At 45.4% G+C, this 15,675-nt stretch overlaps 1 pseudogene; it reads right to left on the bottom strand.

The window, feature by feature from the left end:
* Window positions 1–1,030: 1,030 nt before the first annotated feature.
* LOC123427617 lies at window positions 1,031–5,264 on the bottom strand (annotated as a pseudogene).
* Window positions 5,265–15,675: the final 10,411 nt, after the last annotated feature.

The raw sequence follows: 15,675 nt of genomic DNA on the forward strand, positions 1-15,675 counted from the left end.
AAGGTTCGAGAACATCTTGTCAAAGAAGGAGGAGGCATACAACAAATGCTCGGACATCAATGTGGAAAAAGGCAGAGGTTCAAATTATTGATGGAGGTGACCAAGAGGCTCAACATTGAAAAGAAGAGGGCCATGATCAAAGAGAAAAGGCGATGCTCGAGGAGAAGGTGAAGACCACAGCTAATGCGAAGGGCGTCAATATGTTGTCCTTGAATTTGGAGTGTTTGGATGTGACGCAAGAATGATCTTGCAAACCATCCACTACTTGCAGCGGCAGAAACATGAGTTTAAGGCAATGGACAAGGAGGAGACGGCGGAGAAGGAGCCGAAGGCTGCCTACGCGGCGGTGACGGCACCATGAGTGTGGAGATGCTCGCATTGCCAATTCAGCAGGGCAGAAAATGTTTTAAAAATGCACAAACAGACGGATAGATATGATTTTGTGATCAGGCAAGTAAAAACTAAACATAATGGCCTCTTTTTGATTGTGATCAGCCATGTGCTTTTGGTTGGGATCGCACGCTATGGATCGGACTTTATTTGAGTTTTAAATTGCTCGGGCAAAACTAAACGATCAACCATGTGTTTTTGGTTGGGATCGCACGCTATGGATCGGACTGGACATATACACACAGGGTAATTTGAGGGCCAGGTTGGAGATGCCCTAACCTAATTTTATGTTCCTTGCGTCCCTCCCAAAGAATAAAAAAACATAATTCAGGTTCCACAAAAAAACATATTTGCGTTCTGTCGTCCCAAATTAATGCTCAACTTCGTGATTATATTTTAATGATAACTTTATAACTCTAGGGAAACCAACATTCTAAAGTAACAAATTAATCATGTAAACCAAAATTCTAAAGCGACAAATTCACAGTTCCAACTTCCAAGCAAGGTGCATACAAGTTCACAGAATTCATAGAAAACCACGAGGATCATACAAGTTCACTTGTCTGTAGCTGGTGCAATGAGAGTCTACCAAAATAAAGTACAAGTTGACTTGTGAGAATTCACAGAAGAAGCAAGAGGATCATACAAGTTCACTTGTCACTAGCTGGTGGAATGAGTCTACCAAAATAAAGTACAAGTTGACTTGTGAGCAAAAAATAATGGCAAGCGCATCAGAAAGAGACGGCACAGCATTTGGTACTGATCACTTCCTTTTGATCCATTGTTTCCTGTTGATAAATGAGACGTGTGGCAGAGACCACATGCCTAATTCCCACCGGTTTCATGCTCTTCCTGGGTGTTTTTTCAGCCTCAACCTCCACTACTGTTATCCATAGCTTATTCTGGGGGTCACGATATTTCATTTGCAAACCTGTATATACAAAGAACATTAGAGGTGATGCCATCTTCCATGAAATGGATAAAAGAGAGACAGAGACATATTCACCTTGCACCACCCAAAACAAGGTGGCACCAGAGTTGACATCTTTGCCAGCATAATCCAAACACATTCTTTCAGTACGCCAATTCTCACTCTCCCATGATAGTGGCAAATATATTGGGATGTCTAGGTACACACAGTTATCTTCATAAAGTAGTTCATAAGCAGCAAGCCCTTTTCCTGAGCATGTGTAGATAAAACCATCCACAAATACACATCTGCCATTCATAAAGCGGTAACTAGACATATCCCTCGGCGGGTATTCTCCCCATGAAGCCCAAGGCATGACAACATGCCACTTCTTGGCATCCAGGTCAAAGTGAAGACAAGAACTTGTGAGAGTATCACAGACTATAAAGGAACTATCACTCACTACTACATATCCGGACAGCTTGACCTTCCTGTCAAGAATCTGAGAGTGATCTGTCACACAGCGCACCCATGAGCTGGATCGAGGAGGACAAACAAGGTGGACTTTACGGTAAACTTGGAGAGTTTCAGTAAGAGCAAGAGTTGCCCTACCAACTTGGATAACCATGACAAAAGGATCAATAGGAGAAACAGGCCGCCTTGCAAGCATATCAAGATGCTCACATCTGGTGTCCAGGTTAAGCTCACATATGCCATCTTTTAGGAATGAGACAGCATATAGTTTTAAGTCACTGAGAAAAAAATGCCTTGGACCATGATCATCTCCATGTACAATGTACTGCGGTTTGAGAGGAGTGGCTATTCCTAACCTTGGACTCAGATCTGTACTCAGATCCATGAGACTTGATTTATAGATAAAGGATTGTGAACCAGCTTGGCAGATAATAAACAAGAGTTCGTTATCCATATGTGGCTTCACATAGGGAGGAGGAAGTGGTGGGAGATGATGCCTGCATGCAAGAAGGAAAATATGTCATGCACATGAAACTTGGAATAAAATATCTAAGCTAAGCTCAAGCTTGTGGAACAACACCTGCAAGTATTGCACGGATCATGAAGCGCTTTCTCTTCATGGACTTCCTCTGCATCATGGACTTCATGGACTTTAGGCGGCACCTTGTCATCCTTATACTCTCTAAGTCATTGATTAGTGGACAAAAGATTAATATTAATTTGTAAGCAAGATGACCAAAATGAATGCATGTATTAACGGAGTGCCTAGAACTCAGCTAGCTGCAATTTTCTATGGTCTCATTCACATAATTTCATTGTATTTTGTGTTTATCCTGTTTGTTTCCTTTAGCCCATCATTTTATTCTTTTGGGCTGACAGGTCATATTTTTGGTTGTTATTGCTATGCGCCCCATCTAGCCGGCCAAATAACTACTCGTTCGGTTCTTGTTGATGCACGTCATATCTTTTTAAAAAAATGGCTGATAGAGAAAAAAAAAGAATAAGCAAAAAAAATTACGTAATGGCTTGTTAGCTTCAACTATTCCGACCACTGAACATTCTTGTACAAAGTATTGTGTCCTTATTATATGAATTTTTTTTCTTAGTAAAAAACAACTTGATTCTAGCATTTCCATTTATTGCTGCACAAATAAGATTTGCAATTGCGACCCGACTATGAATACTTGCAATTGCGACCCGACTATGAATACTTACAATTGCGGTCCGACTATGAATACTTGCAATTGCGACTTAACTTCGAATACATGTAGTTGCCACCCGACTATGAATACTTGCAATTGCGACCCGACTATGAATACTTGCAATTGCGACCCGACTATGAATACTTGCAATTGCGACCCGACTATGAATACTTGCAATTGCGACCCGACTATGAATACTTGCAATTGCGATCCAACTATGAATGCTTGCAGTACCCCGACTACGAATACTTGCAATTGCAACACGACTATGAATACTTGCAATTGCAATCCGACTAAAAATACTTGCAATTGCGACCTAACTTCGAATACATGCAGTTGCCACCCGACTATGAATACTTGCAATTGCGACACGACTATGAATACTTGCAATTGCGACCTGACTTCGAATACATGCAGTTGCACCCTACTTTGAAATACTTGAAGTGGCGGCCACATTTCAAATCTTGTAGTTGCAATCCGACTATGAATATTATTGTCATTAATATAAAAATGGAAAACAAAAAGAAGACACCAAATCATTAAATAAAACAAGGACTAAAAAGTGAAAAAAAAACACTAAAAGTAAGAACAAATAAATAATGAAAGCCTAAATAGACAATTTTATAATATATGGTAACAAATGAACATTAAGTTAAATGAAATGAATACACTTATTTAGGAAAAGGGAAAGAGTGGAATAAATTTCTACTTAATAGTGAATAATAAAAATAAAAATAGCAATTAATTAAGAAAACAACAATTAATCAGTAAAGAAACGTAGTCAGCACTGTAGACAAAAAGCAAAACAAAATTGGTTGTCTACAGAGCTGGTTTTGTACGAGACGTTTCACATGGGCGTGTAAATCGTATTTGCACTCATGCAGCTGATTACGTTTTTGTCTACAGCTAGAAACGTTTCTGAATAGCAATTAAGAAAACAACAATTAATCAGTACAAAAGAGTGACCGAGACCATAACTAAAACTCAGCTAGCTGAGTTACATCAAAACCGATGTATTAATGGTCAAAATGAATACATGGCTTTAGTGGACAGAGAAACTTACTGAAGAAAGCAGAATTCAAATTCATTGATGTCTCCCATGGGCAACATGTCCAGCTGGCGGGAGGTGGAGTGCAGGATCTTGATATGGGAGGGGTCAGGACCAAGGTGGAAGGTGGTGATAATGGCGTGTAGGTGGTCCTGCCAGCACGGGAGCCCCACAATCATCAAGACAGAGCGCATGACCCCGGAGCCCAGATGGGTGAGGAAGCCATGGGCTCTGCTTCGTGTGACACAAGGAAATATAATCTCCACAGGGGGATCAATCTTCAGACTTCTCTCTTCATATCCCAGCTTGTATGCATAGATCACATTTTTGCGGAGCGTGTAAATGGCATTGCTTTCTTGTACATAGAGGCCACGGCCGAGGATAGGGACGTAGTACTTGACCTCTGAGGTGTGGATTACCTTGGTCCAGCCCAAGTCAGGGGAGGAGCAATTGAAAGTGAAGAAAAGGCTGTTTTGGAGGGAGAGCAGGATGAGGGTGCCCCCCTCAGGGCCATGGCCAGGGAGCACGGCGTAGCCCTGGAGGAACTCAAGACCCCATATGGTGGGGAGGGAGGGCTCGAATTTGCAATGTTCGTCCAAGGGGACCCCGACTTGCTCCCAACGTGGTGCAGCTGCGCCCTCTTCCTCTTCAATGACCAGGCGTTGTACTAGGAGACGGTAACTCGTGGAAGAAGAATAGGTAGCCGACACGGCCCATATGTGGCCGTCGGCCGAGATGGGCATGCACCGACCACGCATGCTTGGATCCCGCGGGGGAAGCGGTACTTCAGCCGGCGGCTGCTCCTCAGCCGGCAGCTGCAGCTGAAGGGCGTCGGTTTCCGCCTTCTCGACCCGCTGCAGGAGGCAGAGCGAGCGTCCGTCAGGAACTAGGGCTGCGCTGGCGCTCAAGCTGTACCCCTGCGGCTTCATGTGGTCGTGGAAGATCTCGAGCGTGTCTTCGCTCTGACCTGAGATTCGCCCGGATCTCGCCACGCGAAAACGGTGGAAGCGCAGGGCGCCGCTTATGACGCCGACGAGCAGCAACCAGGCGGGGCTCTCGTCCGCGTTGGAGGGAATGTCGACGAAATCATTGCCGAATTTGACCTCAAAGAAGGGGTCGGAGCGGTTAGGATAGGAGCGATCCATCTCCATCTCCTCCGCAGCTTTCCCCTCCTCAGCCGCCGCCATCTTCGGGTAGGGTTAGGGATTTGGGGACAAGTGGAGCAACTAAGCGTGTGTTTGGTTGGAGGGATATGCTAGGGTGGTTGTGGGTATCCCCAACCACGTGGCTGGGGATAACCCTTTTTTTTGTTTGGTTGGAAGGGTAGGTTATCCTTTTTTTGTTTGGTTGGGAGGATGGGATCCTGCCGCGTCGGCCTCCACCGGCGCCGGCCGCCACCCACGTCCCCGGCGCCGGCCGCCACCCACGCCCCCCGCGCCAGCCTCCTCCCGCGCCGGCCGCCACCCGCGCCTCCCGCCTCCTCCCGTGTCGGTCGCGCCTCCCGCGCAGGCCGCGCCTCCCGCGCCGGCAGCCTCCTCCCGCGCCGGCCGCCTCTCTCGCGCCTCCCGCGCCGGCCACGCCTCCCGCGCCGGCCGCCCCAGAGTGGTTGCCACCGCCCGCCCATTTTTGGCGGTTGGCCACATCCCTTTTTTTGGAGAATATTCCCAGCATCTGGTTGACTCTATCCCTCCTCGCCCCAGATCCAAACGCATGGCAACCACAGAAAAAAGTGGTTATCCCTGTCCCTGGGAGGATATCCCTCCAACCAAACACACCCTAAAATCCGGGGTGGTTGCTTGGTCCTCCAATATGATGATGGTGCCACCACCAGCAACACCAGTTGGGCCGGCCCAACTTTTGCTCCAGTAGATTTTAGGTTTCAGGAAATTTTACCCTCCCTTCTTCTGTAAAAAAAACCTCCCACCCCACCGGATTTGAGGGTATTTCCTATACGGCGTTTTCTTCTTTTTCGAAAAACATACGGCTTCCTTTTATGGTGTATCCTATTGAAGACGTGTGTGCGTCCAGGAGACGCGGCTTCGTTGAAGCGTGGGAGCATCTGCACGCGATGGGCCAGCCCACTTCACGAGTTAAAGCAGTAGCACACAAACTGGTTTTGGTAAAGGATGCAACGATAATAGCATGTAGAACAAATCCTGCTCAAGTAAGGTTGTTCGAAGGAGCACGCATGTGATACCCTCTTGTTAGGTTTTTTTGTCCTCTCACCTTGGAAGAAAACTTGTTCATTACGCAATTCGACTGTCTAGGCGACTCGGAGACGGTGACACAGGGAGGCCCTTGGCACTTCGAAGGCAATTGAGTGCTAATTGCTCCTTATGACGAATTCCCCAAGTAATACTCAATAGAGCTTTTCACTTTTGAGGTGTGGGCTAGGATCATTGATGTCCCTCCTCCTTACCATGGAAAGGTGAAGGCTCTTGCATCGAAGCTTGGCGAGTTTGTGGACGTTGAACCCTTATCTTTTGACTTTGAATGAAATTTCTTTACGGGTGCGAGTCGGGCTGGATGTTCATAACCCTCCGAAGAAGGCGATCTCTTTGATCAGAAAAGGAGAACGCGAGATCTTTGTTGTTAGATACGAAAGGCTCCCGGATTAGTGCCAGGTATGTGGCTTAATGGGAAACCACTACAAGGAATATGGTGATGGAGTGCACCCTCCGTCTGCATTGGTTTTGTAAAACCTTCGTGCTCCTGCCACTACCAGTTGGGCGACGAGGAGGAGAAACACTTCTCAGAAGCTGAGATCGGGGGTTAAAACTGACAGCCCTTGTGATCATACATGTGAGACCGAGGCGGAGGACATTGAGGTTGACGAGATGGACTCGAGCCACAAACGTACATGTGAGACTGTTGATGCAGATAATTCTTCTTTGGCATAGGTTTTGGAGCTTGTGTCGGTGTCCAAGGAGGCAATGGACGTGGAACCTGTTCCCCCTAGCCCTCCATCAAAGCAACAACCAAAAAGATTGAGGACATTGGTTGCAACAGATAAAAGTGTTGGCATGGATGGGAAGAAGGCAACTGGTGTCAAAACTAATAATGCGCGTTTGGTGGCCTCCTGTGGGAAGGACCGTCGTGTGCCATGAATCTGTTAAGCTAGAATTGTCACGGGATTGGCAACGCCCTCCCAATTCAAGAGCTACGTGAGTTCGTGATAAAGTTTGCCCCTAAAGTAATATGTATAGTAGAAACCCAGATCAGTGGTGTCCGCGTGGAGAGTCTAAAAGATAGTTTAGGTTATGAGAATTATTTTGGTGTGGACTCCTATGGTAGGAGCGTTGGTTTAGCAATATTTTGGAATGATGGAATAAAAACTGAGATTTTGGGGTACTCCAATCTTCATATAGATGCAAAAAACAGTATGTTTGCAGGTGATCCGTGGAGGTTCGCGTGTTTCTACGGTGAGGCCCAAACTCATTTGTGCTACCATACGTAGGACACGTTGAAAAATCCGGCGACGCTACATGATATCCCTTGGCTTTGCATGGGCGATTTCAATGAAGTGTTATGCCACGATGAGCATGATGGTATCGAGACACGAAGTCAATCCCAAATACAAGGGTTCCGTGATGCAGTCGATGTCTACAGTCTGGTAGACTTGGGGTATAAGGGCAGGATGTGGACTTAGAAACGAGTTGTAGGTGGCACTTTTACTCAGGTCCCGCTAGATAGAGTTCTTACCACGACTGACTGGTGTGTGCAGTTTCCGGGCGCCATTGTAGAGCATCTCTTGTCGGCTTCATCAGATCACTCACCAATCTTACTGCATCTAGCTCCTAGGGAGACAAAAGCTAGGAGTGTGAAGCGTTTTCAACATGAGGTGATGTGGGACAAACATGATGAGCTAAAACCGACAGTGCAATGTGTATTGGAGATCGGGGGTAACACCTTGATGACCCACAAGTATAGGGGATCAATCGTAGTCCTTTTGATAACTAAGGGTGTCGAACCCAACGAGGAGCAGAAGGATCTGACAAGTGGTTTTCAGTAAGGAAATATCTGCAAGCATTGAAATTGTCGGTAACAAGTGATTGTGTGGTGAGATGATTCGTAGCAAGCAACAAGTAACAAAAGCAGCGACGGTGCAGCAAAGTGGCCCAATCCCTTTTGTAGCAAGGGACAAGCCTGGACAAAGTCTTATAGGAGGAAAAACGCTCCCGAGGACACACGGGAATTTCTGTCATGCTAGTTTTCATCATGTTCATATGATTCACGTTCGTTACTTTGATAGTTTGATATGTGGGTGGACCAGCGCTTGGGTACTGCCCTTACTTGGATAAGCATCCCACTTATGGTTAATCACTCTCGCAAGCATCTGGAACTATGAAAGAAGAATTAAGACAAATTCTAACCATATCATTAAACTAGTGGATCCAAATCAGCCCCTTACGAAGCAACGCATAAACTAGGGTTTAAGCTTCTGTCACTCTAGCAACCCATCATCAACTTACTACTTCCCAATGCCTTCCTCTAGGCCCAAATAATGGTGAAGTGTTATGTAGTCGACGTTCACATAACACCACTAGAGGAAAAACAACATACAACACATCAAATTACCGAACGAATACCAAATTCACATGACTACTATTAGCATGACTTATCCCATGTCCTCAGGAACAAAAGTAACTACTCATAAAGCATAATCATATTCATGACCAGAGAGGTAATGAGTAGCATCAAGGATCTGAACATAAACTCTTCCACCAAGTAATCCAACTAGCATCAACTACAAAGAGTAATCAACACTACTAGCAACCTTACAAGTACCAATCGGAGTCGCGAGACAGAGATTGGTTACAAGTGATGAACTAGGGTTTGGAGATGAGATGGTGCTGATGAAGATGTTGATGGTGACGAGTCCCCTCCGATGAGAGGAGTGTTGGTGATGACGATGGCGACGATTTCCCCCTCCAGGAGGGAAGTTTCCCCGGTAGGATCGTCCTGCCGGAGCTCTAGATTGGTTCTGCTCAAGTTCCGCCTCGTGGCAGCGGCGAATCCATGAAAAAGCTCCTCCCTGATTTTTTCCTAGACGAACCCCTTCATATAGCAAAAGAGGGGGCAAGTGGGCCAGCAGGCCGCCCACAAGCCCTCATGGCGCGACCTGGGGGGTGGCCACGCCGTGCAGGCTTGTGGCCACCTACACGCGCCCCTCTGGTGCTTCTTCGGCCCAGTATTTTTTATAAATCCAGAAAAAAATCCTCGTTGATTTTTACGGCGTTTGGAGTTGCGCAGAATAGGTATCTCAACTTTGCTCCACTTTCAGGCCAGAATTCCAGTTGCCGGCATTCTCCCTCTTCATGTAAACCTTGCAAAATAAGAGAGAAAAGGCATAAGAATTGTACCGTGAAGTGAAATAACAGCCCAAGAAGCGATAAATATCAACATGAAAACATGATGCAAAATGGACGTATCAACTCCCCCAAGCTTAGACCTCGCTCATCCTCAAGCGAAATCCTAGCTCAATAAATATGTCCACATGTTTAGGGAGAGAGGTGTCGACAAAACAAGATACAAACATGCATGCATCATGATCATGATCAGAACAGCAATACGAACATATAATCTCTCATGCTAAAGTGATAATTCCTTCACAAAGTAAAGCATGGATCAAGAACCTTACCGAGAAGTAACAACTGATAGCCTTTAGTCATTGAAGCAATTGCAATTTATCACAACATCAGAAAGAGTCAAATAAGAGCTTGTAAAGCAAATCCACATACTCAATCATTCTTTCGTTCTCTACAATTTCTACAACTCACGTGGTACTCATGAGATCAAAGTTTCAGGTGGACACGGAGAAAGATAGGGGCTTACAGTTTTGCCTCCCAACTGCTTACCTCAAGGGTAATGTCAACAATAATAATTCATGAATACTTACCTCCAAGTTGACATATGAATATAGATCTTTCCCAAGCATATGACGTTAGCCAAGACAAAGGCGAAATAGGGAATTGGTGAAGATCACCATGACTCTTTCAAGGGGAAAAAGTAAAGGTACAAGATAGGCGCTTCACATAGGGAAGCAGAGGTTGTCATGCACTTTTGAGGTTTGGATGTGTGTCCTCTTAGTGCGGAGGAACGTCACTTTATATTGCCTCCTGTGATAAAGAACTTTATTATGCAGTCTGTCGCTTTTATGTCTTCCTCATCACAGGTTCGTACAAAGCTTATTTTCCACACACTAATAGATCATACATATTAGAGAGCAATTTTTATTGCTTGCACCGATGAGAACTTACTTGAGGGATCTTATTCAATCCATAGGTAGGTATGGTGGACACTCATGGCAAAACTGGGTTGAAGGTTTATGGATGCACAAGTAGTATCTCTACTTGGTGCGAGAGGTTTTGGCTAATGTGAGGTGGAAGCAATTGTCACATGCTAAGGAATCTCTAATCATATAACATTGTTCAGAGCCAAGCAAACACAATTCATTTTGCTGTCTTCCTTGTCCAACATCTACTTCTAGGCACGCAATAGTTTAGTGAGTGTTCACAATCATAGATGGTGTCAGAGATGATATATTTATATGTGAAACTCTCCTTCTTTATCACTTCCTATTAATTGCAACCATGACCAAGGTCTACGTTTGCCTACCCTCAACAAGTTTCAATCAACATTATTTTTATATGTGAAGCCATCATTGCCCATAAGATCAATACATGATCTTTCATGCGTTTGTTCTATTCTCACTCTTTTGATCATGGCAAGAGGCAAAGCCCTTCCACTAATACACTCTTTATTATATGGCTCACGAGCTCGAATACATCGGGGGTGATACAAAGCAAAACTCAAGACTAAAACACTAAGACTTTTATTCTACTAGAGAAAGAGAAAACTGAAAAGGAAAACTGAAACAAAGGTAAAGGCAAAAGATGTGATGGTGATACGATACCGGGGCAACTCCCCCAAGCTTGGCACAAGCCAAGGGGATTGCCCATACCAATGCTCAGTTGTCTTCCTTTGGTGGTGATGGTGGTGGAGTTGTTGAAGAGGTCTTGAGCTTGTTTAATTTCCACTTTAGCATAAAATTCTGCTCCCTGAGATCATCATTTTCCTCTTCAAGCTGCAACACCCTTTGGCATAATTCCTGCTTACTCTCCTGCAAGAAACGAGAAGGGATAAACAAAGCCCTAGGTTTCTTCCTTGAGTCAGGGAGGCTCGACTTCTTGAACTCCACATGTGTGTGTCCAGGTTGAGGTAGAGAAGCCTCCTCTTCATCGGAACTTGTTTGTTCCTTCCCATTCGGATCATAATCTTCTTCCTCATCAGTGGTCTAGCCATAAGGATCCAAGTCCCCATAGACCTTGGGATTAGCAAGGTAATCTGCCACAAAGCTCTCCCCCTCTGAATCTTGAGAAGACATCTTGCCCTAAATCTGCGGCAGAAAACAGGCTCGAAACGAAAAACAAAGGAAATATGCGTGATGCAGGGGTCATACCAAACAGGAGTATATATAATGATTTTTTTTCCAGACCAGAAGGAGTACCCCGCACGAAAACGGAGTCCGGGAGGCGCATGAGGTGGCCACAAGCCCTCACGGCGCGGCCAGGGAGTGGGCCCGCGCCGTGCAGGCTTGTCGCCTCCTTGCGCACTTTCCGGACTACTTCCAATTTTTGTATTTTTTCAAATATTCCAAAACGGGAAAATTTCCTACTGGAAAAGTTTTGGACTCTGTTTTCTTACCGAATCACATACCTCTTCGTTTTCGGAGTCTAAAACAGGCTGATAAATATCCCTTAGGTATTCTTCCGGAGTTATGGCATTGATAATATTGCTTTCAACATTTATGGGAGTACCTGAGATATAATGCTTGATTCTCTGCCCATTTACAACTCTCGGACAATTACCTTTCATGTTGTTGATCTTGATAGCGCCGGAACGATATACTTCCTCAACAACATAGGGACCTTCCCATTTAGAGAGAAGCTTGCCTGCAAAGAATCTCAAACGAGAGTTATATAGCAAGACATAATCACCTACATTGAACTCACGCTTTTGTATCCTCTTATCATGCCACCTCTTAACCTTTTGAACAGCTTGGCATTCTCATATGCCTGAGTTCTCCACCCATCAAGCGAGCTAATGTCAAATAACCTCTTCTCACCGGCAAGTTTGAAATCAAAGTTGAGCTCTTTGATTGCCCAATAAGCTTTATGCTCTAGCTCAAGAGGTAAATGACATGCTTTACCGTGCACCATTTTGTACGGAGACATGCCCATGGGATTCTTATAGGCAGTTCTATAAGCCCACAGTGCATCATCGAGCTTCTTAGACCAATTCTTTCTAGACCTGTTGACAGTCTTTTGCAGAATTAGTTTAATCTATCTATGGCTTAGCTCTACTTGACCACTTGACTGAGGGTGGTAGGGAGACGCAATTCTATGGTTGACATCGTACTTAGCAAGCGTTTTATGGAAAGCACCATGAATGAAATGTGAACCACCGTCGGTCATTAGATATCTAGGGACTCCAAATCTAGGGAAAATAACTTCTTTAAGCATCCTAATAGAAGTGTTGTGATCGGCACTACTAGTGGGGATAGCTTCTACCCACTTAGTGACGTAGTCAACAGCAACTAGGATATGAGTATACCCGTTGGATTTTGGAAAAGGTCCCATATAATCAAATCCCCAAACATCAAATGGTTCAATGACAAGCGAATAGTTCATAGGCATTTCCTGACGTTTGCTAATATTACCTATTCTTTGACATTCGTCACAAGACAAGACAAACTTACGGGCATCCTTGAAGAGAGTGGGCCAATAGAAACCTAATTGCAATACCTTGTCTGCAGTTCTATCTCCCACGTGGTGTCCTCCGTAGGCCTCGGAGTGACACTTCTGTAGGATCTGACCCTGTTCATGTTCAGATACACAACGTCTAATAACACCATCTACTCCTTCCTTATAAAGGTGAGGATCTTCTCAAAAGTAATGTCTCAAGTCAAAGAAGAATTTCTTGTTCTGCTGGTACGTGAAACTAGGTGGTATATATTTGGCAACAATATAGTTTGCATAATCAGCATACCATGGTGCACTACGTGAAGCATTGATGACATTCAGTTGCTCACCGGGAAAGCTATCATCAATAGGTTGTGGGTCATCCAGAACGTTCTCCTACCTAGACAAGTTATCTGCTACTGGGTTATCAGCACCCTTTCTGTCGACAACGTGCAAATAAAATTCTTGTAGCAAGAGAACCCGTAGTGCCCCAAGTGTAAACCTTCCCTATTTGGTACCTATTGCAAGTGGGTCCACCTTGTCATGGATATGATGATATCATTTGTGCCATGATTTCATGTGTGTCCCTTATTACATTCTTTCCCTTGCATTCATGCATAACATATCATTTCATGCCCATGTCTTGTGATGTTGCATTGTGGTCTTATGCTTCTTTGTCATGTTGTGATCTTGTGAATTCATGTGTGATGTTCATGAGATGTTGGGGTGAGTAGAAGTGATGTGGTGGTTGTTTACTCCAAAGCCCTTCTCATATTCAAAGACCCTTTTCTCTCTTTTAATCTCAAGTTCAAATTTCACTTGCTCCTAAGCTATTTTAAAATGTCTTTTATTTAGGGGATATTGTGGGTGTTAAGTTGTGCAAGTTTGGTGATTTTAAAAGTGTTTTAAACAGGTGCAATAAATACAAAACAAAGGCATCTAATTCTGTTTTGTGAAATATTACTTGCTCCTAAAAATCTTGTCTTTGTTTTATTTAAATAGGTCATATTTTTCTATGACCAGGGGGTATTTTCTTTTGATTTTATCCCCACTAGTTTGCTTTGTTTATTTCTTTTCCTTCTGGCCTTTATTTAAATAGAAAAGCCATAGGGCTCTCTTTCCCTCTATCTGCCACCCTAGTGGGCCTCCTCCCACCTAGCCGGCCCTTTCCCCCTCTCTCTCGCGCAGTGCCCCATGCGGCGTCCCTCTCCCTGTCTGACAGCGTCTTCCCCCTCCTCTCTGTTTCCCATCAGGCATCAGAGACAGCCGTGCGACACCGTGAGGCACTAACGTCGAGGGGAGCCCTACTTAACCTCGGCGTTCGTGCCTCCCTCTCCTAGGGTTCCCTCCTTCCTCAGCTCCCGCCGCCACCTCTCCCCATCTCCACCTCTCTCTCTCTCTGTCGAAGCGTGTCAGGTAAGAGCAGAACACCTCCACCGTGGCCGTGGGTTGAGCTGCGCCTCGCCGTCGCGTCCAAGCCTCTTCCTCCCCTCCGACGACTCGAAGAGCACGCGGGGACATCCAGGGTTCCATCCCCGCGGCTAGGTCGAAGAAGGAGCCCCCTGCTTCCTCTTCTCCACGCCGACGGCTTCTTCCCCGACGAGCAGGCCAGATCGGCGGCAACCTCTTCTTCCCCTGCCGCCACTCCGTCCCCGGCCGCGTTCTCCTTCCGTTGGGTGAGCAGCTCCCTCTCTTACCCCTTCTCTGTCGTAGTACTTCGTGTAGGAGCCGTAGATCGCCGGCGAGTTGCTTCCCTGTCGCCGGCGCCGCCGCGCAGCGTCGCTAGGACGCTGTGGTTCCTCTCAGGCACAACTAGCTTAGGGAATGGTTCGTGTGTGTGGGCTTCCTCCCATCCACGAGCCGAAGCTAGATTTAGCTTGTATCGCCGGCAAGAACCCTCCCCTGTTCCGGCAAGCCGTCGCAGCAGAGTAGCAGAAGGGGGATCTTTTTCTGTTTCGATGCACTTATATGTTCAGATGTCGATTCTTAGCGTGGTGGTTCTGCTCGCTGTGTGCTAGTTGGAGGCGCGGGTTCGATCCCCCTCGGCACCCTTTTTAATTTTGCCTTGCTCTTGCACAGTAAGCCACCAGAGGCAAGTTTACCTATCTGGGCATCCTTCTGTGTTGAGCAGAAGACAGTAGCGCAGTGGTTTGTGCTGTGGTGGTGCACCAGGGGTACTGGGGTTCGAATCCCAGGCTGTCCCTTTATCTTTTTTCCTTCTTATATTTTTCCCTTTGCATTGTTTGCTATACTTGTGCCTAATTCAATAGGTGACAAGTGGCATTTTATTTTCCTTTTGCTTGCTAGAGAAGTGGCAGATTGTGTGTGTGTATGTTTGTTCATGTGTGAGGTGTAGGTGTGTGTGTGCATACACATGGTGATGGTCACATATGTAGTGTGTGTGTGGTGCTTCCCCTTGTAGATGATGTATATGTAGGTGGCCTGTTTTGTTCTTGCTAATGTTGCTAGTTAGGTGGCAGATTGTGATGTGTGTGTGTTGCACACACATGTGGTGGTGCTAGTGTATGCATGTATGTGTGTGTTTGTGTCTTATGCATGCGTTAGTACTCTTTTGCTTTGCTAGCATGTGTAGGAGGTTTGGTGGCTACTAGATGGTATGCATATGAGTAGGTGTGTGTGTGTGTGTTGAGTTGATGTGTGTGTAGGTGGTGCACAGAGATGTGGTTCCTAGTAAGTGCATGTAAGCGATGCTTCTATATTACTTGCAAGGTAGTTTTCCCCCTTATGTTGTTCTTGGGGTTTTAATGCTTGTGATGAGGTGGTGGTGATGATGATATGTATGTGGTGAAAACAGCCCCATATGCAATTTGTGCACCTCCTCATGTTAAATATGAGAGAGGGCATGATGTGTGTGTGAGTGGGTGATACAGTGAGAGAAGTATTTGT

Source organism: Hordeum vulgare, chromosome 2H, assembly GCF_904849725.1.
Source record: "Hordeum vulgare subsp. vulgare chromosome 2H, MorexV3_pseudomolecules_assembly, whole genome shotgun sequence".
In the NCBI taxonomy this organism is placed as follows: domain Eukaryota; kingdom Viridiplantae; phylum Streptophyta; class Magnoliopsida; order Poales; family Poaceae; genus Hordeum; species Hordeum vulgare.